Source organism: Pleurodeles waltl, chromosome 2_2, assembly GCF_031143425.1.
Source record: "Pleurodeles waltl isolate 20211129_DDA chromosome 2_2, aPleWal1.hap1.20221129, whole genome shotgun sequence".
Classification (NCBI taxonomy): domain Eukaryota; kingdom Metazoa; phylum Chordata; class Amphibia; order Caudata; family Salamandridae; genus Pleurodeles; species Pleurodeles waltl.
In genome coordinates, this window is record NC_090439.1 from 423126407 (window position 1) to 423148559 (window position 22153).

Sequence of the window (22153 nt, forward strand, 5' to 3'; positions counted from 1 at the left end):
GTGTGAAAAAATGGTGTGACCATTATCTTTTTTCGTTTTGTGCTTGCACAATGCAAATAATTCCGATTATGAATCGGTGTGCATTTCTTGCCTACTCTGCTTTACCGAAAAACAGATGAAACATTAGCCCGTCCTTCTTTTATATTTTGCTGGCTGGTACCTATGATTTAATACTTGCCACTTGAACACCAAGACTACATGTCCTACAGTACAACCACATCAGACAGTGAGCTAATAATGTACGTCACCATTAGTTCTTTCTGTGACTATAAACTATTTCTGAAAGGGCAGAGTTTGTGAAATTCTCATCTATAACTGCCACCAAGGACAAACATGACAGTAAGTCTATTTTGGCTTACTTAATTGGTCACAAGCAGGTTGCACTTTAAACCACTTGACATGGTTTAGGCACATGCTGCAGAAATGTTTTTGTCCAGTATTAAACAAGGCATCTTAACACTAGGAACACAACTCCTAGGGTAAATGTGCTTGCTGGGGAGATCTGGGTTTTGTCTAGTTCCAGTTGTGATTCTTCATAAAGTAGCATGGAACTGCAAACATGAAACATGCAGAAGACAAATTTGTATTTTATGTGGGTAGTTCTGTTCAGTGGGTTACTGCTTTTGTCACAGAAATACTTTTGTTACTTGCAGAGTAAAAACTGCAATACGTCTAATATTGCACAATGAGCCATAAACCAACACCAAGATGCAGCATGCAAACATAGAAACCTAGGGGCATATTTAAGAGTCTCTAGTGCCACCATAGGGTAATTTTTGTTACGTTTAGGCGGCGCTAAAGTGGCATTTTTCCCGCGCTATATTTAAAAAAGTGGTGCAATGCATGCATTGCGCCACTTTGTAAACCGTTGCGCCACATTATGCCTGCGCCAGGCATAATGTATGCAAGGGGGGCATTCCCCCGTTGGGGTGTGGGGGAGGAATGGCATAAGGAAATCTAAGATATTTCCTTCTGCCATTTCTTTTGGTCATTTTTAACACCTGCTTAGGGCAGGTGTTAAAAGGGGGCTTATATTATTTATAATGGGCCCCTATGTACTCTGCATGAGTTGCACCAAAATGTTGGCGCTACGCATGCACAGTACATCAATAGCGTAAAAACCAAATGACGCTATTGCCTCCTACCCTGTGCCATGGTGCGTTGTATTTTAAATGCAGCTCACATGTTGCACCTGTTGCACCTGTTTGCGGTCAAGAGCTCGCCCCCCCACGTCTGCAGCACCACCTTGCTGTGTCCGTGTCCCTGACCCCCACCCACGCTGCTGCTAGCGTGTTCGAGGCCCTACTCCGCCCGCAGGCATCCACCTGAGCCTCATCCCTGGTGTCTAGTGGGCTTCTGGTAAGCTTCGCTAGACTCGTGTGCATTGTGCCATTTTCAGCGTATTTGTGACTGTATTCTGTGCCTTGCTTTATTGTGCCTTTTGCTCCATTTTGCTTCCATTTGTGCTTTTGCTTCCATTTGTGCCTTTTTAGACTGTTTTTCCACTTTTTCGCCCTTTGTGCGCTCCCCCTTGCCGCTTTCCCCTTCCGCTGCCTCCCTGCGGCCCGCCCCCCTCACGCCCCCATTCGCTGCTCCCTCCCGCCTCCCAGCTGCTCCTCTCTCCCCCCTCCCTTCTTAATGGCTGGCGCTGCGCGTCGAGGGTGAGCGACCTCTGACCTGTTTTCGGTCAAGAGCTCGCCCCCCATGTCCACAGCACCACCTTGCTGTGTCCGTATCCCTGACCCCCACCCACGCTGCTGCTAGCGTGTTCGAGGCCCTCCTCCACCCGCAGGCATCCACCTGAGCCTCATCCCTGGTGTCTAGTGGACTTCTGGTAAGCGTCGCTAGACTCGTGTGCATTGTGCCGTTTTCGCCGTATTTGTGACTATATTCTGTGCCTTGCTTTATTGTGCCTTTTGCTCCATTTTGCTTCCATTTGTGCCTTTTTAGACAGTTTTTCTGCTTTTTTGCCCCTTGTGCGCTCCCCCTTGCCGCTTTCCCCTGCCTCCCTGCGGCCCCGCCCCCCTCGCGCCCCCATTCTCCGCTCCCTCCCGCCTCCCAGCTGCTCCTCCCTCCCCCCTCCCTTCTTAATGGCTGGCACCGCCTGACCACCTGGACCCACGTAGACGACGCTGAAACTTGCAAGATCATTAACTCCATCCACTCAGGATCCCCTTCAGACCCATGCCCCCACCACGTTTACAACAAAGCCGACTCTACCATTGCCCCCAACTTCGAAAGGTCATCAACTTATCCTTCGAAACAGCAACCTTCCCGGAAAGCTGGAAACACGCCGAAATACATGCCCTCCTCAAGAAACCCAAGGCAGACCCCAACGACCTCAAAAACTTCCGTCCGATCTCCCTCCTCCCCTTCCCGGCGAAGGTCACCGAGAAGATCGTCAACACTCAGCTTACCCACCACCTCGAGGACAACTCCATCCTAGACTCCTCCCAGTCAGGTTTCAGACGTAACCACAGCACTGAGACTGCTCTCATCGCCGCCACAGATGACATCAGAAAGCAAATGGACAACGGCGAAACATCAGCCCTCATCCTCCTGGACCTTTCCGCAGCCTTCGACACGGTTTGCCACCGCACCCTATTAACACGCCTCCACGAAGCTGGTATACAAGAAAAAGCCCTCAACTGGATCTCCTCTTTCCTCTCCGGCAGAACCCAGAGAGTCCGACTCCCACCCTTCTGCTCCGAAGCCACCAACATCATCTGCGGCGTACCCCAAGGCTCCTCTCTAAGCCCGACGCTGTTCAACGTCTACATGGCCCCCCTCGCACAACTGGCCTGTCAGCACAACCTCAACATTCTCTCTTACGCCGACGACACCCAGCTCATCCTCTCCCTCACCAAAGACCCACACACTACCAAAGCCAACCTCCATGACGGAATGAAGTCCATCGCCGAGTGGATGAGAAACAGCCGCCTGAAGTTGAACTCCGACAAGACGGAGGTCCTCATCCTCGGACGCACCCCCTCGGCCTGGGATGACTCCTGGTGGCCCACCACGCTGGGACCCTCACCAACGCCAGCCAACCACGCACGCAACCTGGGTTTCGTCCTCGACTCCGCCCTCACCATGTCCAAACAGGTCAACGCAGTTTCCTCCTCCTGTTACAACACCATCCGCATGCTCCGTACAATAACAAACGGATCCTGACGGAAACCAGAAGAACGGTGATCCATGCCCTCATCAGCAGTAGACTAGACTATGGCAACGCACTCTACACAGGCATCCCAGCAAAAGACATCCAACGCCTCCAACGCATCCAAAACGCCTTCGCCCCTGACTGGTCCTCGACGTACACCGCCGATGCCACATCTCCCACCACCTGAAAAACCTCCACTGGCTCCCCGTGGACAAGAGGATCACCTTCAAGCTCCTCACCCACGCTCACAAGGCACTCCACAACGCCGGACCAGACTACCTGAACAACAGATTCAACTTCTACGTCCCCCCGCCAACTCCGCTCTGCCAACCTCGCCCTCGCCATCGTTCCCTGCATCCAACGCAAGACCTCTGGTGGCAGATCCTTCTCCTACCTTGCCACCAAGACCTGGAACACCCTCCCGACCTCCCTGTGGCAGACCCAGAACCTTCTCACCTTCAGGAGACTCATCAAGACCTGGCTCTTCGACCAGTAGCAGCACCCCCCCCCCCTCAGCGCCTTGAAACCCTAACGGGTACGTAGTGTGCTCTATAAATGCTGTGATTGATTGATTGATTGACATATGGTGGTGGTAGAGGCGCAAGGAAAGCGGCACTGCACTAGGAACAGAGCCACTTTTCTTAAATCTGCCCCCTACTTTTTTCCTCAATCTTTTGTTATTCCAAAGTTACTAAGAAGGGTTTCTTTAAGTAGTAGTAAAGTCTTATTAGTAAAACAGCCCCAAACTCTGTGTTATTAATATGAAATGTTGAACATATTAAGATTTTAATTGTTTGTTTTAACAATTATAATAAATAGGAATGATTTATAAGTAACAAAAGCCAGTAAAAATACTAACCCCTGACTTAATTAACACGTGATCTGATGTATATCAGATGCTGATCAATAGATATCACATGAAGTAATTTAACAATAATTAGGTAAAACTCGAGAAAACACCCAGCCGGTTACATTTTAAAACAAAACTGAAATAATTATGTGAAAGTTGCTCTTGAAATAATCAGTAAATCATCCACAAACATTAGTAAACACTTTCATCTTTTTGAATGTAACGATCCTTGTGAAGTAATCATATACTAGTTTAAAATCATCCTCAAATCATCAAGAGCAAAGTCATCTTCTGAAGTCATCAGACACTAATTTTCAAGTCATCCTCAAATCATCAGGGACAACCACCTCTAGAGGAGTCATCAGGTACTCATTTTCATGTCATTCTAAAATCATCGGGCACAAGTTTCTTAGCTTTGCTGATGACTTCGAGAGCTTGATGATGTCTGATGATGTGAAAATGACTTCTAATGTAGTTGGATGATCATCCAATGACTCTGGGATGGCTTCTAAAGTAATCCTGTTTGACCTGGGCTCACACCTCAAAGATCGGATCAGCCTCATGGAGCAGGCCTATGGTACACCCTGGGGGCCCTGCCATTGGTGCATTCTGCCCCCTTCATGAAGATGATCCCACATGGGTGCCTGCACCCTGAGTCGTCTCCCCTGAAACACGTTACTTGTGATTCCAAGAAAGCTGCAGGCTTTAACTATCTCTAATGTAAATGTCCTTGTAGAACAGGAATTCATAAAAGTGAGATAGGTCACGAGTTCACTCACCTGCATTGGGTAGAAGTCAACTGATTTCACGGTGTCCAGATTTTACACAATAATGTGGGCACAACTAAACCTGGATCGGTACCTATAAAGATCCATTACCCGACATGTTTTTACCACCATCTAGACAACAATGACAGACCTGCCAGCACACAAGGTTCCACTGTGTGACACACAATATAGGCTCTCATTACACGGTCACCTGGTTAGGAGACGGTATCACATGTGGGCAGATAAATTAGCTGAAAACCACTGTAAGCAGTGGGTTTCAGCTCATTTGCGGAGGCTTTGAACAGGCAACGTCAATTAATGGGTGTGAATTCACCCATGACATCGGAAACCGCCTCAACAACTTTTCTTTTTCTGTTTTTTTGTTGTAAGGCGGGATTTAGGGGCTGGTTGGGGGCACACCTGCCACGTAGGTACGTCTCAGTGCGAGGTTGTGCCCCTTTCAAGGCCCTACACAGTGAGATATTTGTTCAAGTTGGCAGGTCTGCAATGAAATGCGAATTTTCTCATAGAAACAAAAGGGTTCACACATGACCTTGAGTACCAAATATCTCTGTAATCTCTTATTCCTCCTTTTTCCAATCTCTCACACTTCTCTTGTCTCACCTTTGTTATTTTTTTCTCGTCTTTTACGATCTAGCCTTTTATCTTCATTACATCTTATCTTTGTCGTCATTATTATTTACCTTTCCTTTTAGACAATAACTTCAGACTACTTAGAATCCGTTTGCTAATTCTGTCATCCTATATCATAAGCATGAATCGTTCTAAGTATTAGCATTGTATATCATGTAGAATATTTAGTTCTATTCACTTAAAATTATTTTTATACCTTCTATTTCTGGTGCAGAAGAGTCTTCATTTCATGAGTTAGAACTGTAATCTGCATATAAATCTGCAATAATCTAGCTAGGAAATGGATTGATAGTAGTGAATTAACTGGTACCACTATTGTCATTTCTTTTCTTTTTTTTTTAGAATCCTAGAACAAAAACAAAAAAAAGAAATCTATTTTTCATCAGTAGAGTTACTGAAACCTCTGTGGGGGATATTTACAAGCCCCCGCCACAGGGAAAGAGTGGAAATGCACCATATTTACAAGATATAGTTGAGTTCTGTCCTTTCCCCCTGCCTGCACAAAAACAATTCAGAGGGCAATTTCTGTATTTCAATGTGTGCTGCAGAATAGAAAGAGGAAAAAACTAGGAGAAATAAGGTTATTTCTCCTTGTTGCACCTGCCCTGAGGAGGCGTACAGTTTTGAAGCATTCCCAGGTTTACAGATTCTTGTGCGAATGTGCCAAAACCCATGGGTGTTGCATGGGAACACCGACTGCAATGCTCATGGTATGCCTCCCTGACGCCGTGTAAGGCAGTGCAGTGACTTACGCTGCATTGTCATACACCATATGTACAAGGCAATGAAATTCCACGCAAAGTCACTCTGTGTGGCCTTTTAGCATGGGTCTGCACTATGCGCTGACGCTGCATCACAAAAAGCGACACACTAGCGGCACAGCAGGCATGTAAATATGTCCCACTGTGCCTTATGAGTTAAAAGTTTCCCATAGTTTACCTTGTCTGATTGACTGTGAGTGACAAGATAAAAAAATGGTGAGGCTGAATTTTAAAGCTGCAAGTTTATTACAATAGGAACTTATTTTCACTTCAAAGTGTACTTGCCAATTTCACACTCAGCTGCCATCCACATTGAGTAAATAACCATGCCTTTAGTACCAGGTGGAAGGTCATAGAAAGAAACTAGATCGAGATTGCAGAGTGGACATTTCCAGGGTTATAGTATTGCTTTCAGTAGCAGATGAAGAATTCTGGACCCCCATAATGATATATATATAAATATATTTCCAAAAGATGTCCTCATGATGAAGACGTATTCTCAGGCAAGTATTCTCTTTGTTCTTTATTTTCAAATTGACCAAATTGACTTTGCCATTAAGAATTCTTTCAATTTATTGCCTTTCGGGCCCCCACAGGCTTAAGCATGAGTGTGCACTGTTGCGCTTTTACTGAGCCTTTAATCACATGCTAATTAAAAATATTTGCCTCCAGAAAAAACGTTCAGTAAATCATTATGCATGCTGGGATTTCGAGTTCAGTGGCACCAAGGCCCATATTTATACATTTTGACGCAAAACTGCGCTAACGCAGTTTAGCGCCAAAAAAAGTAGCGCCGGCTAACGCCATTCTGAAGCGCCATGCGGGCGCCGTATTTATTGAATGGCGCTAGCCGACCGGCGCTGCCTGGTGTGCGTGAAAAAAAAACACGTACACCAGGCAGCGCCGGCGTAGGGAAAAATGGCGTTTGGGCGTCCAAAAATGGGGCAAGTCAGGCTGAGGCAAAAAAAACGTCTTAACCCGATTTGCGCCATTTCTTTTTGGTGCCCAGACGCCATTAACATGACTCCTGTCTTAGCAAAGACAGGAGTCATGCCCCCTTGCCCAATGGCCATGCCCAGGGGACTTCTGTCCCCTGGGCATGGTCATTGGGCATAGTGGCATGTAGGGGGGCACAAATCAGGCCCCCCTATGCCAAAAGAAATTTACAAAAAAATACTTACCACAACTTACCTTCTCTCCCCTGGGGTGGGTCCCTCCATCCTTGGGTGTCCTCCTGGGGTGGGCAAGGGTGGCAGGGGGTGTCCCTGTGGGCTTGGGAGGGCACCTCTGGGCTCATTCTGAGCCCACAGGTCCCTTAACGCCTGCCCTGACCCAGGTGCAAAAATCCGGCGCAAATGCGGGTTTTTTGCGTCATTTTTGCCCGGGAGTATAAATCCGACGCATATGCATCGCAGTCATTTTTTTAGACGGGAGCGCCTACCTTGCATATCATTAACGCAAGGAAGGTGTTCACGCAAAAAAATGACGCTAACTACATGAACTTTGGCCAAAGTATAAATATGGAGTTAGTTTAGCGTCGAATTTGCGTAAAAAAAACGACGCAAATTCGGCACAAACGGAGTATAAATATGCCCCCAAATCTTTCCCTCCTGTGGGTGTGCACTCTCTATACTTCACTTTAGTCTGTAATAATAATGCCCTCCAGTGGTCCTCTCAATGCCATCAGTCAGTAATCCATTTACAAGTACTTGCCATTCCGCATTCCAGTTCAGTCGCTCCCAAAACCTCGCAGACCCACTTTGCAGCCTAGCCGTTAAATCTGCACAACCACAATGATTACACCCTAAGGTAACTATAACTTGCGCCTTCGACATGCACAGCTAATTAATCCACATATTATATTATTGATGATATATTCTATGCCAGCTTTCATATTCTCACTGCAACATTTGAAATAAAATTATTTATAATACAGTTGTGCATGGCGATGGTGCCAGTTATAGTTACTTTAGGGTGCGATGTCATTTTGCAGCCTTTCACTACCTCCTGTCAAATTTAAGCTCACTTGTGAAGACTACTTTTTTACCATTTTCCATTTTGTCTCTACTTAGTCAATGCTTTGAAGCTTTGACGCCTAACTCATGTCCTCATGAGGACAGCAGGCGTATATTATTATGGGGGTCATTCTGACCCTGGCGGTCATGGACCGCCAGGGCCAACGACCGCGGGAGCACCGCCAACAGGCTGGCGGTGCTCCCATGGGCATTCTGACCGCGGTGGTACAGCCACGGTCAGAAACGGGAAACCGGCGGTGTCCCGCCGGTTTCCCGCTGCCCAAGGGAATCCTCCATGGCGGCGCTGAAGGCAGCGCCGCCATGGGGATTCCGACCCCCTTACCGCCAGCCTGGCTCTGGCGGTTTTGACCGCCAGAACCTGGCTGGCGGTAACGGGTGTCGTGGGGCCCCCTATCAGGGCCCCACCAAGATTTTCAGTGTCTGCGAAGCAGACACTGAAAATCGCGACGGGTGCAACCGCACCCGTCGCACCCCTTCCACTCCGCCGGCTCCATTCGGAGCCGGCATCCTCATGGAAGGGGGTTTCCCGCTGGGCTGGCGGGCGGCCTTCTGGCGGTCGCCCGCCAGCCCAGCGGGAAACTCAGAATGACCGCCGCGGTCTTTCGACCGCGGTACGGTCTTCTGGCGGTTCCCGCCAGGCGGGCGGCATCCGCCACCCGCGGAGGTCAGAATGACCCCCTATATGTTGGATTCACAATGGAATTCCCATCAATTCACACTATTTTCACCTTGGTGGAGTGAAGAGCAATCCAGGCAGACTTCATTTTTTTGAGGGAGGCATATTATTATGCTACAGCAGAACTGGTGGCCCGTCAGCTGTAGGTATTATTCCAAGGTTACTGCTGTTTAATAGTTCTGCACACTAGCATCAGTGCGATCTGAGGTTTATACAGAGTCAGATGTAATTTGGGATAATTGATGGGGTAGACTTGGTGCAGGAACATTTTCATCAGCATTTCCTCATGCCAATTCCTTGGTTAGTAAATTCAGCATGCAACCAACAAGTGATGATAGGAATGTTTGAATTAATGTCAGCCGATAGTTATCAACATGGCCAATTTCCAGCCAGTGAGCAAAAACTATGGACTGTAGCATGACCCAAGTAACTACCAGTATCTGAAAAGAATACAGTAGATCTCAGTGTGATGCCCTAAATTTGAAGCGTATGCAGACAAGTGTGTCCCATACTCACTCTGCTATAGGGGCCAACTGGTGTAGTGTAAATCAGCTGAAACTGGTCTGGGGTTCTTGTGTTCCCATCTGAGGAGCGCCTGGTCTTGCTGTTCAGACTGGACTCTTCTGATTGGAGCAGGAACAAGGCTGAGCTCTATCTAGATTAGCCTAGTTGGCACAATAAAATGGACATGACTGTGATTTATAAGTAATTGCTAATAGCTGATCTGATAATAATTAATTTAAGCAATCTAAACAGTGCATTTATACTTGCTTACTCCAATGGCTTAGGAGTGACCGCCATGCCATGAATTTCTATCCCATCACCATCTCAATCTCCTTGAAGAGCATACACCCTTCACCATGCACCCAGGCATGTTCCATGTCCTGCCTTTTCTGATGAACCCCAATGTGAGAACGGGTAAGCCTAAAACACATCTGTCAGAACAAGATTATGTCTCCCACTATTTTCAAACAGAACATATTTTTAACTGAAGGGGACGAAAGTGAGAAGCCCCCCTCCCCGCACCTTAACGGCCAGAGGAACTCTTCCCCTGTGGCCAGTGGTGTCTGCTGCCTCAGCAAGCTCCCCAGCCAGCAACGCACTGGGGTGCATAATTATGGTTTTTGCCACAAAACTGTGCTAACGCAGTTTTTAAGCAAAATCCATAGTGCTGGCTAGCACTATTCCATAGCATCGGCAGTGCACATTATCTATGGAATGGCACAAGCCGGCGCTAAGGTCAGCTAGCGTCTAATATAAAGATGCAAGCCGGGGGGTGGGGGTAGGGTAAAAAGCGCTAGTGGACCAGAAATAATGCTAGGCTGGTTACCAGCAATACATATGCCGCTAATGAGCCTAGCATCATTTCCTGACACACTAACATCCAAAAATGACTCCTGTGTGTGTGCTGTATGCACAGGTCTTTGAAGGTCAATCAGGTAGGGTGGTGCTATTTGCAAGTCATCCTGTCCAAAATACACTTTCCCATCACATCTAGGCTTCCCTTGTCTCAATGTCTATAAAGGATACACTTCCTATATCAACAGAGCGATTCACAGTCATGTATTCCAGGACACTGACAGAAAGGCACATATGGTATGGGCAGAAAAAAGCCAAATTCTAAAAGTAGCATTTTTCAAAGTGTAACTTTGAATACGACGTTCCCATTAAAGATGATTTTAAATTACAATTAATTTTTGTAAACATAATTTCTGTATGTGCTCCCAAACTGCTGTTAGCACATGTTAAAGGTAATAAGACAACCTGGTGTTGCTCTATGGGAGAGATAGCCTTACAGCAGTAAAACATGGCTTTAGGAATCTTTTACTGTGGGGGCATGCCAAACTTAGGTAGACATGTCCCACTATTAAATATCCCTCACATAACGTTCTGCAGTGGTAGGCACGAGACATATTGTGAAAGGATATCTCAGTGGCTGACACAATGAGTCTTGAAGACCACTATTAGCATTTAATTTACATGCCCTGGGTACATGTAGTACCATCTACTAGGCACTTACAAGAAATGTGCCAATTAGATGCAGTTCAAATTTACCATGTTTTGAGAAGAGCACGCAAGCACTTAAGTGTACAGAGTCCTAATACCAGCAAAAACAAGTTCAGCAAGGTGACAGAGCAAAAGCAATAATTTGGGGGAAAGCCCATGCCAAGCATGTCAGGTCTAATGAACAAATTTAGAGAAAAATGCATATACACACTAGAAGGGCAAACACTGGTTTGTCTCATTTTGTGTCCTTGAAACATTGATATTATATTGATATTAAAAAAGTCATGTCAATACATAATCACTAGTGTCACGCAGACAAGTGCAGACATATTCTTGTCAAAGAGAATTAGAATTACTACTTATGGAACAGTTCCTAATCACATCATCCAGTAAAACATGATAAGAGGTAAACAAAAAGAAATTAACAAGCCCTTTGCGCCTCCTTGCACTACCCTAGTGTCTTTTATTTCACTAAAGAGGTCTTAAGGAGGGCCCCATTGTGCACCATATTTACAAAGTGGCGCAATGCATGTATTGCGCCACTTTGTAGCCCCTTGTGCCACATTATACCTGCACCAGGTACAGTGTATGCAAGCGAGATGTTCCACACAGGTAGGCCAAAGAAAGGTGCAGTGAAATTTACAAGATTTCAATGTGCCATTTTTTTTGTCGTTTTTCACACCAGCGTTAAAGTGATGCTCCCATAATAACCTATGGGCCTCCTTTGCTTTTCTAGACTAGCGCCATAATTTATGGCACTAACACAACAAAGCACCACAATAGCATAATAAATTATGATGCTATTGTGCTAACGTGCACCATGGTGTGCGTATAGTAAATTTAGTGCTATCATGGTGACGTTAGGGAACGCAGGGCAACACAAGAAAAGTGGCACATCAGAACTGATGCACCACTTTCCTGTAAATATGCCCCAAAATCTTGTAGTTTGAAAACAAGGGCACTCGTTCTCACTGACAACAGAGTAGCAATTACTTTCAAAACCAAGCACCACAAGCAGCATACAAAAGTTGGGTCTAAACAAGTATTTAAATACACCATATTAATTCACATAGCCTTTTTACCATTTTTCTTTAAAAAAACTAACTAGATTTTATTGGAAAATGGCAGGTATAGTACAACGACTTACTAATTGAGTTCATGCTTCAGGAATTTCTGTTCATAAATTGGAAATTGTTGCTGTTAGTGGGAGTAGGGATTTGTTTCAAATAATGTGTGCATTTACCCAGTAGTCCATGTCTGTTGCTGCTGCTTTTGAGAACAACGCACCTCATACTTTGCAACGGAAGCATTCCCTTTCTAGTGGGATAATATTGCCAATGGACAATAGCATAACTGTGACAAAGAAATACCACTTTGTGACTATTCTAAAATATAAAGACATAGGAGTAGATTTATTAAGAACTTGTGCTGATGCAAAATTAGGCATCAATGGGAACAGCATCTAGATCAAATATTTACTTTCCACTGCAAATAGCTTTTTGTGCAGAAATGATGCCCTTGAAGTAGTGTGAACAACACTTTTACCTACCTCTCCTCAAGAGGACGTTCGATAGGTGGTATTTGTTTGTTCCAACATTACCACTCATGAATTTTGACATAAAGTCAGATATATGAATATTATTAGATGTGTCTTTGCCCAAACAAAATATCCATGTAGAAGGTATTTAAATATATACATATATTTCTCTTAACAATTCTCCCATTGCATTTGTGCTGCACTGTAAAGCATAGGATTTTATACAGGAAGGCTAATTTTCCAGTATAAAACCTTCACTAGATATCACCAGCATCTCTGCATTAGGTTGCAAACATGTATATGTGGAATGTAATGGAGGCATATTTTTCTCCAAGCTTCATGCTGGTTCCTTAGCAAAATTTCCCCACCCCTAAATTTTATCTGTTAATGGTGGTTCAGTACTTCATCTTTCAAGGAAATCCACCTGGTCTCATATCTTCGCTTGCTTGCTGGCTCCACCACCATTCATTGCAGCCTATGTTGAACACACTTCCAACAACAGGCCTTTTTAAATTCCTTTTAAGTGGAAGGATTACATAGCAGAGGGGACAGCTGTGAAAGTTGGATAGCCACCAAAGGCCACTTTTAGCAATTCACATTAAGCTCAATCTGGAGTCTACCTCTCACTTTTTCACTAGACAAAACTGAAAGACAATGAATATGGATTCTTAACAGGAACCTGAGCGAAGGATGTGTCTTGAAACTGGACTGGATAGACACACTCCATGCTTTGTCGTAGTTGGACTCTTGCTGTATGCAAGACTGCTGGTTTAGGGATGATAGCACTTTTGTTTGGTAACAAGGCCAACCCTACAACAAGACGCAACTGTCGGCCCAACCCCCTTGGCTCACTAGCAGTACCTCACAAAAAACCCATATGGTAAAAGGTGATTTGTGGCAGCCTTTACACATGGACTCCATAGTGTGACATCTCAGGGGAGTCATGGTTAAACAGACATTACCCTTTTCTCACATGAGCAACAAGTCTCAGTCACACAAAGGCAATGAAGGAGATGCAGTAAAGTTTTCAATAGTGTTAGAAATGGGGTCTTTGGTTGGCAGTCAGGTTACCCTCTATCCAAGCAAGGACCCTCACTCTAGTCAGGGTAAGTCACACACAATAAAAATTATCCTGTGCCCACCCTCTGGTAACTTGGCACTGGGCAGTCAGGCTTAATTTAGAAGGCAATGTGTACAGTATTTGTGAATTAAATCATACAATACCACCATATAGCAACACAAAAATACACCACACAGTGTTTAGAAAAATATATAATATTTATCTGGATAAATGCAGGTCAAAACGATCAGAGAAGCAATAAGTAAATGTAGAGATATCACTGAAAAGTGCTATAAAGTGTCTGAACTCTTTTAGAAGCAAACAAAGTCTCTTTCAAGCACAAAGTGCCTGGTTCCGGTGAAAAATCTCAGCAAAGGGCCACTGAGGAGGAGAAGCATGGAAACAAAGGGATGTGTGTCAATTTCTCGGGCCGCACTCGGCGATGCGTCATTTAGTTTCCACGCAGGGACATCTGTGCGTTGATTTCTGGTGCTTGTCACTGATCCTCTTCGGGTTGCGGGTTTTCAGACACCCCAGGGACAGTGTGTGGATTTCCTGCACTGGCAGGACAAAGTCACAAGAGCTGTGTCGATCTGGTGGCCGTTGCGGTGAATTTTCTACCGCACTGCAGGCGCTGCGCCGATTCCTCTCCAGAAGTCGGGCTGCATAGTTCCGGCTCAGCTATGCATCAATCCAGTGGGCCGCGCGTCGAATTTCCGGTTGCTACGGTGGTGCTGCGTCTATCTTCTCATTGCGAAGTCAGGCTGCTTTGTTCCGTTTCGGCGTGCTGTGAAATTTTCACCACGGTGCAGGCTGTGCGTCATTTCTGGCAGGCTGTGCATCGAATTTTGCTGCACAAAGAGTCCTTCTTGAAGAGATGAAGTCTTTTTGGTCCTGAGACTTCAGGGAACAGGAGGCAAGCTCTATCCAAGCCCTTGGAGAGCACTTCTGCACCTCAGCCAAAGAGCAGCAGGGCAACTGCAAGTCAGCAGTCCTTCACAGAAAGCAGTCAGGTGAATCCTTTGGGCAGCCAGGCAGTTCTTCTTGGCAGGGTGCAGGTTCTGGTTACAAGTTTCTTCTCCAGGAAGTGTCTGAGTTGGTAGGAGCAGAGGCACTGTTTATATACCCAAATGTGCTTTTGAATTGGGGGAGACTTCAAAGAGTGGCTTAGAAGTGCACCAGGTCCCCTTTCAGTTCGATCCTGTCTGCCAGGGTCCCAGTAGGGGGTGTGGCAGTCCTTTGTGTGAGAGCAGGCCCTCCACCCTCCCAGCCCAGGAAGACCCATTCAAAATGCAGATGTATGCAAGTGAGGCTGAGTATCCTGTGTTTGGGGGGTGTCTGAGTGAATGCAAAGGGAGCTGTCAAATAAACCCAGCCAGACGTTGATTGTAAGGCACAGAAAGATTAAGTGCAGAGAAAAGCTCACTTTCTAAAAGTGGCATTTCTAAAATAGTAATATTAAATTCAACTTCACCAGTCAGCAGGATTTTATATCACGATTCTGGCCGAACTAAATATGACCTTCCTACTCCTTTCAGATCAGCAGCTACCACTCAAACAATGTATGAAGGCAGCCCCAATGTTAGCCTACGAAGGGAGCAGGCCTCACAGCAGTGTAAAAACAAATTTAGGAGTTTTACACTACCAGGACATGTAAACTACACAGGTACCTGTCCTCGCTTTTGCCTACAGAGCACCCTGCCCTCTGGGTTACCTAGGGCATCCCTTAGGGGTGTCTTATATGTAGGAAAAGGGAGTTTTAGGCTTGGAAAATATTTTTAAATGCCAAGTCGAGTCGGCAGTGAAACTACACACACAGGCCTTGCAATGGCAGGCCTGAGACAAGGTTAAGGGGCTACTGAATTGGGTGGCACAATCAGTGCTGCAGGCCCGCTAGTAGCATTTAATCTACAGGCCCTGGGCACATATAGGGAGTTATTACAACTTTGGAGGAGGTGTTAATCCGTCCCAAAAGTGACGGTAAAGTGACGGATATACCACCAGCCGTATTACGAGTCCATTATATCCTATGGAACTCGTAATATGGCTGGTGGTATATCCGTCACTTTACCGTCACTTTTGGGACGGATTAACACCTCCTCCAAAGTTGTAATAACCCCCATAGTGTACTGTACTAGGGACTTATAAGTAAATTAAATAGTCCAGTTGGGTATGATCCAAGGTTACCATGTTTAAAGGGAGAGAGCATATGCACTTTAGTACTGGTTAGCAGTGGTAAAGTGTGCAGAGTCCTAAAACCAGCAAAAACAGTATCTAAAAAAATGGAGGGAGGGAGGCAGGCAAAAAGTTAGGGGTGACCACTCTAAGTCTGTCAGGTCTAGCAAATAGGTTTTATTAACAAGAGTCAATCTACTGTAAAATGAATGGGCTGCAATGATTAAGATAATGAACAATGCAAGAAGCTAAATTGTGAAAATGAGAGTCATGGGTATACAGACCCCGACTATCTTGCAATAACATGAGATGTATAATAAGCTCTAGCATGGAGAACCTAATCTCTAACCTAAAGAGAGCTAAGTGTGTTAAACCTAATCTGCCAGTACCATGTCCATGAGAAGAGCCCCCCCAACCGCCGTTACCTTGGAATGAGGTCTCTAGATCAGGCGATGTGTGGCATAGATAGTGTTGATGGCATCTAGTAGGTATCCCTCTGATTACCTTGTCTGCGTGAGATGTATTTATACAGATCGTATAGGACCACGGATGCAGGTATGTTCCCAAACAATAGATATGAAGGCATGTATGGGGCAACAATTATATAAACAGTTCCCTCAAAAGGTACATTATGTTACTGTCACAAGTAAGTGGGAAAGTACACAATGTGAATGCCTACATATCTCATGTGTCTTTGACGCTGATAGTGACGTCTTCACAGAGTGGCACTGATAATGTGAAATTAAAACATCTTCCTAACTATAAACATAGCAGCCATCTTGGAAGGATGAATTAAATAAATGTGCTAAAACAGAGCAGGCTAATTAGGATAAAAGTCATTAGGTGATGGGACATGGGCCTGCAAGCCAGAAGGCTAAGCTAAACTCCTGATCCATTAAAACTAAATAGGATCCACTACAGCTTCAACTACAGATTTGTGACTCTGGGCCAAAATCTTTCTAGATTTGTGCTCAATAAGTTGAGGATGTAAGGCCTTTCAAACTCTGTTACAAAATGGACACCCAAAATCCATTCTGAGTAGGTCACTGTGCTCATGTTCAATGTTGACCAGCTAGACCTTTTACTGTCATTATAGAACAACAAACATAAATCAAGGACAAAATAACAAACACAATGAAAGTCATACACATAGACAGGCAAGTTATTTTCCAATATTGCTCTAGTTTGAGAAACATTTCTGTCCAAGCTCCAAATTATAGTCAAGTTCATCTGACACACTTTTTGGAGCTCACAGCATGGTTAAGACCTTCTTGCAATACAACATACCTCCGTCTTCATGAGATGGTGGAGAGTTCATGTTGAGGGAGCCCTACTTCGACCCAAAGAAGGCTGACTTACAGACTCCCACAGACTTACAGACTATCACACAACAGTGTAATGTTTTGTGAGTGTGTATGATGGGATCCTCTTGGCTCATGAATGACTCCATAGATTGATGACGTAAGTGTTAGAATGTGGTAAAGTGAAAGCAAGTGCAGAATGTTGAGTTTGCGGTTACACACAGATGAATGGACATTTATAATACATACCTCCATGTGTGGGGTAATCATTGGTGGTTATCGAAGCTGGGGAGGACACTACAATTGGCAACATGATAGGGGATAAGTAACCCAAATATCGACAGTGCTCTCCCAGAGAGTTTCCTGTGGTCCAAGCAAACTGCTTGTGCGTGCCACATGTGACTTTGTTGAAGTGCTGAAACAACATTTGACGTATGTGGAGTTGAAACATAACTCCAGCCAGTATTTTTAGAAAACTTCAATGAGAAATCTATACATCATTGGCCAAATAACTATTGGAAAAGCCATACAGACACATACCAAGCTACTACACAATATAAAGCTATACAGTATATGGAGTACTACTGCTGAAGGTGGACACAACCAGGTTTTAAAAGGGTAACAAACAGGGCAGTAAATTACACAATCACACTGTGATCACAAGCACTGTGAGGCAGAGATCAACAAGGTGTTAAAAGCACAAAACAACTCCTGCAAAAGCAGCAAATCAGATAGAAGGAAGGGCCATCTGCTTACCAGAACCAATTAAAGAGAGTCATGATACTGCTGCTGAAGGCGGCCCCATGAGAAGTGCCTCAGTTGTGTTTACGGAGCCATCTACACCTGTAGCGACGAGAGGCTCGGTAAATGGCCATTCTTCAATGGAGACCAAGAAAGAGGTCACATTTACCATAGGTGTAAAAGACAAACAAGGGACCAGTATGTTACAAGTCCTCAGAGATGGTGTGCAAGAACCAATTTGACAAGACCATCAGGTAGAGCCAAAGAAAGCTCCAGTCACAGTGTCAGCCAATCCCATTAACAGCTATAGTGTTGCTGCCCTCCTGAAACCACCATCACCCTTTGATATTGCCAAAAAGCAAAATATTGGCAATAGATGTGCAACTCGGATAGAGATTTTGATAGTTTCCTTGGTGCGCTAGAAGAAACAGATAACAAAAAGATTATCAAATACCTCATGAATCTTGCTGGTGGTGGTGTAAAAGAAGTAATTATGATAATGCTTTGAGCCGTTGAAATTACATACTGTCCAATTCAATAAGCCTTAAATCAAGTTCAATCTAATGCTGAGTTTAGATTGCGAAAGCTATATTTCAGTCAAAAAAGACAAAGAGTTGGTGAAAACATAGATGAATTTGTCGAGAGACTGGCCATGCTTATAAAACACTGCAGATTCATTTAATTTAATGATTAAGAAGCAATATTTCTCAGAGTTATTGATGGATACCGGTCAGATTCATTCAGAAGATGAATGCTGAGAGAAACTCTCAGTCTGGTGCGAGTTCTCATAGCTGCCAGAGTTGAAGAGTGTGCTGATCAAAAAACTGCTAACATGGAGGACAGAAGTGCCCAAAATGAGTGAGTCATGAATATGAAAAGCAAGCAGAAACACAAAGCTGAAGGACACAAGGTGATATATCCATGGAAAAACATGTTGCGCTTCAGATGTGGATTGTCATTCCCACACGGAGGTAAGGTCCTGCCATTCGACGGATAGGCAAAGGCTGTGGTAAAGAGAATCATTTTGTGACAGTTTGCGAGGCAAAGGAAAAAGTAAATACATCATGGTGAGACGATGAAATAGCTGATCGAACGTTCCCGAAGTGACGCTCAGCACATACCCTCAAAACCAAGCATTAACATCAGTTGAGACAAATCAACACCAGACGAAGTCGATCATCATCTACATCACCATCAAAAAGTTTGTCAGTATGAAGTGAAAGTGAAGAAGATGATTGCGCAACGTCAATGTAAACCTCAGAAAAATGAGCACACATTGGACTAGCTGCATGTGAAGGAAAATACCAGTCAAAGAAAAGTCAACATGAAAAAGCGCACAGATCAATGAAACATTGTCCAAACATAACACTGAACATATATGGTTGTTCAATATCTTTCATCATTGGCAGTGGTGCGTCAATAAATATTATGTCTGAGGAAAAATATAATGAACTATTCCCATTAACACCACTGACGCCATTGAAAACCAAAGTGTACACATGGGCTCCATCAACACCCTTGAAGGGTAAAGGTTCATTTCTAATGACTATGAAACATAAGAAAACAAGTGTGAGCACCCAGCCACATACTTCAAGTTTGGCATCAAGTGCCTGTTTAATCAGCTTCAGCACAGCTGCTGATATGGAACTGATATCAGTAAACTACAATATGAATGCTCACCATGAAATAGTGAGTCATTTCTCTTCAATATTTCATGTATGAGCAAAACTTAAGACTATAAAAGTACAATTTCATATCAATTAGAATGTAAGCGCTGTTGCTCAGACACAAAAGATATGTATTTCATTTACAAGAAGCTGCTGAAAAGGAACTTGAATCGTTACTTTGGCATGAATTCATTGAGAGGTCAACTGGTCTGACACCATGGGTTTCTACCAAAGTGGTAGTGCCCACAAAGGACAGTACAGGAGCTGTACGCATCTGCGTGGACATGCGTCAGGCAAACAAGCCAATTGAAAGAGAATGACATCCAGGTCCGCACATTGATGACATGATAACACAATTTAATGGTGCAAAGGTCTTCCTTCACCTTGATCTAAATAAAAGCTATCATAAGTTTGAACTTAAAGAGAATTACAGGTACATTACGATCTTTTCTATACATATTGGTCTGTTCCGATAAAAGGACTAAAATTCAGTGTGTCATCAGCTGCAGAGAACTTTCAAGATGACATTAGACATCATACATCCTGTTGTAAATGCTTTAAATTATAGTAATGAAAGATTAGTTTTCGGAGCCACACAGAAGGAATGCAACAAAGCTCAAAGGCAAATGTGTTGTTTACTTATTGATGCAGGTTTCACACTAAATGCTGAGAAATGTGAATTCAACAAGCCAAATCTAATATTCTTTGACCATCTCTTTTCTGATGGGTGCAGGACACCAGATCCAGCTAAAGTACAAGCATTGTCAACTTCCAGTCCCCCATAAGATGTTTCCATGTTACATTAAATCTTTGGCATACCAGTTTGAGTTCCAGATATTTATGAGACTTTGCAACTGTGGGTGCTCCACTCATAGAGTTGACCATAAAGAAAGTTACATATGTTTGAAGACATATTTTGGCGTATGCAAGCAAAGGTTTGTCCCAGACTGATTGTGCTTACTCACAACCTGAAAAAGAAAGTTTAGCAATGGTGTGGGCTTATGAACTTTTCCACATGTTCCTTTACAGAAAATATTTCACGCTTGTGACAGATCATTAAGAATTGCTGACCATTTTTGGCAATCCAAAAGCTAAGATGACTCTGCATATTGAAAGATGGGGTCTGCAATTACAAAAGTAATGCTACACAAATGTGTGTTGTCCGGGGAAAGATCAAAACCCTGCCAAATACTTCTTCAGAGTGCCTTTACAATGCTATTGAAACCCATCTGAGACAGCTAAGGCCTACATAAACTTAATTGTGAAATCAAACTGCCATTTTGTTGCAACAAATTGTCACTACCGCAAGTCAAGATAGTAACATGATAAAACTGAAAGACATTATTATACATCAGCCAAGGAACCAACACACTCGGCCTCTTACCAGTGACGGTGAGTACCAGAAGTATAAGAATGTCAAAGATAAATAGTCAGTGACACCAGAAGGAGGGGGTTCAAGCACTGTCATTCTAGAAAGTCTGCGACAACAGTTAATTGAAGTAGCCCATGAAAGACACTGTTTACTTGTTGCCACTAAACTATATCTCAAAGATAGGATCATAAATAGAAAATGAAGGCCTGTAGGCCTATACTGACAAGAGGTGACATGCAAAGGACATTGTTTTCGCAAGAAATTGAGTGCTTGTTGGTCAGCCAAGAAGATGTAAATCTGATACTCCTTTTGATGATGAGCCATTCCATGTTATAACTAGCAAAGGGCACTCTTCAATGTCCTAAGAAATGCATTACGCATGACTCCTCGCATTTAACGCATGTGGCTCAATCCTCATCATATACTGATGTCAAATTAGAGACTGGTTCAGGAAAGTCAATTGGAGAATCCAAGGCTGCTATTGGTCCTGCATCACCAACACAAATCATGGACACTCCTGTTGCTGACTCCCAGTTTCCGAAGACACGATTGGGATTAGTCATGAAAGCACCAAGAAGACTTATTGAAGAGCTTTGATTGCTTATATGTTTGTAAAAAATGTATTCTTCTATTTAACAGAGGGGGAGATGTAGTGTTGTGTGAGTGTGTGTGACAGAATCCTCTTTGCTCCTGAATGACTCAGTAGAATGAAGAAGTAAGGATTAGAACATGATGAAGTGGATGCAGGTTTAGAATGCTGAGTTCCCAGTTACAAGTAGATGAGTAAAGACTTGTAATACATAGCTCTGTGTGTGGTGTATACATTGGCAGGCAGCCTGGCTGGGGAGAATGCTAAAGACAGCACCTGGGTTCCAGTGAATCTCTGAGGAAATGACAACCAGTGTAGTAATCACAAACCCTGTGAAAATGAGCCGTAAATGATAGCCACTGCCACAATCATTGACAAAAACCAGTAGTTCAGGTCCTTTTTTAATTTTTACTGCTGAAAGGATTTCATGGATTAGCAAGATCGTGTATTATGTACAAAGGTAGTAATGAACAATTTCCTGGATGAGTGAGTACATGGACCACTGACCGAGTGACAGTAGCGTGGGAGGGCAGAATTCACCTGCCACCAATAAGACTTCTGCCACCACAGCACCAAACTTTGTCCATCCATGGAGTTTTTCAACATGCTATTCGCTAATTCATCAAGGTGCTCACTCACTAATTCATTCACCCATAAGCTCATGAATTATTCACCTCTTCAGCCATTATTCAGTCAACCATTCATCCGTGTACTCATCCATCGATGCGTGTAACCACTGACCCATTTATTCAATCATTAATGCACCCTGTCATTCATCTATTCATTATCCATGCACT

At 44.0% G+C, this 22153-nt stretch overlaps 1 protein-coding gene across 2 annotated transcripts in view; it reads left to right on the top strand.

The window, feature by feature from the left end:
* LOC138282394 (cadherin-7-like) overlaps positions 1-22153 on the top strand; it is a 1442915-nt gene that overhangs the window by 1232010 nt on the left and 188752 nt on the right. The gene's annotated exons all lie outside the window — the stretch shown is intronic.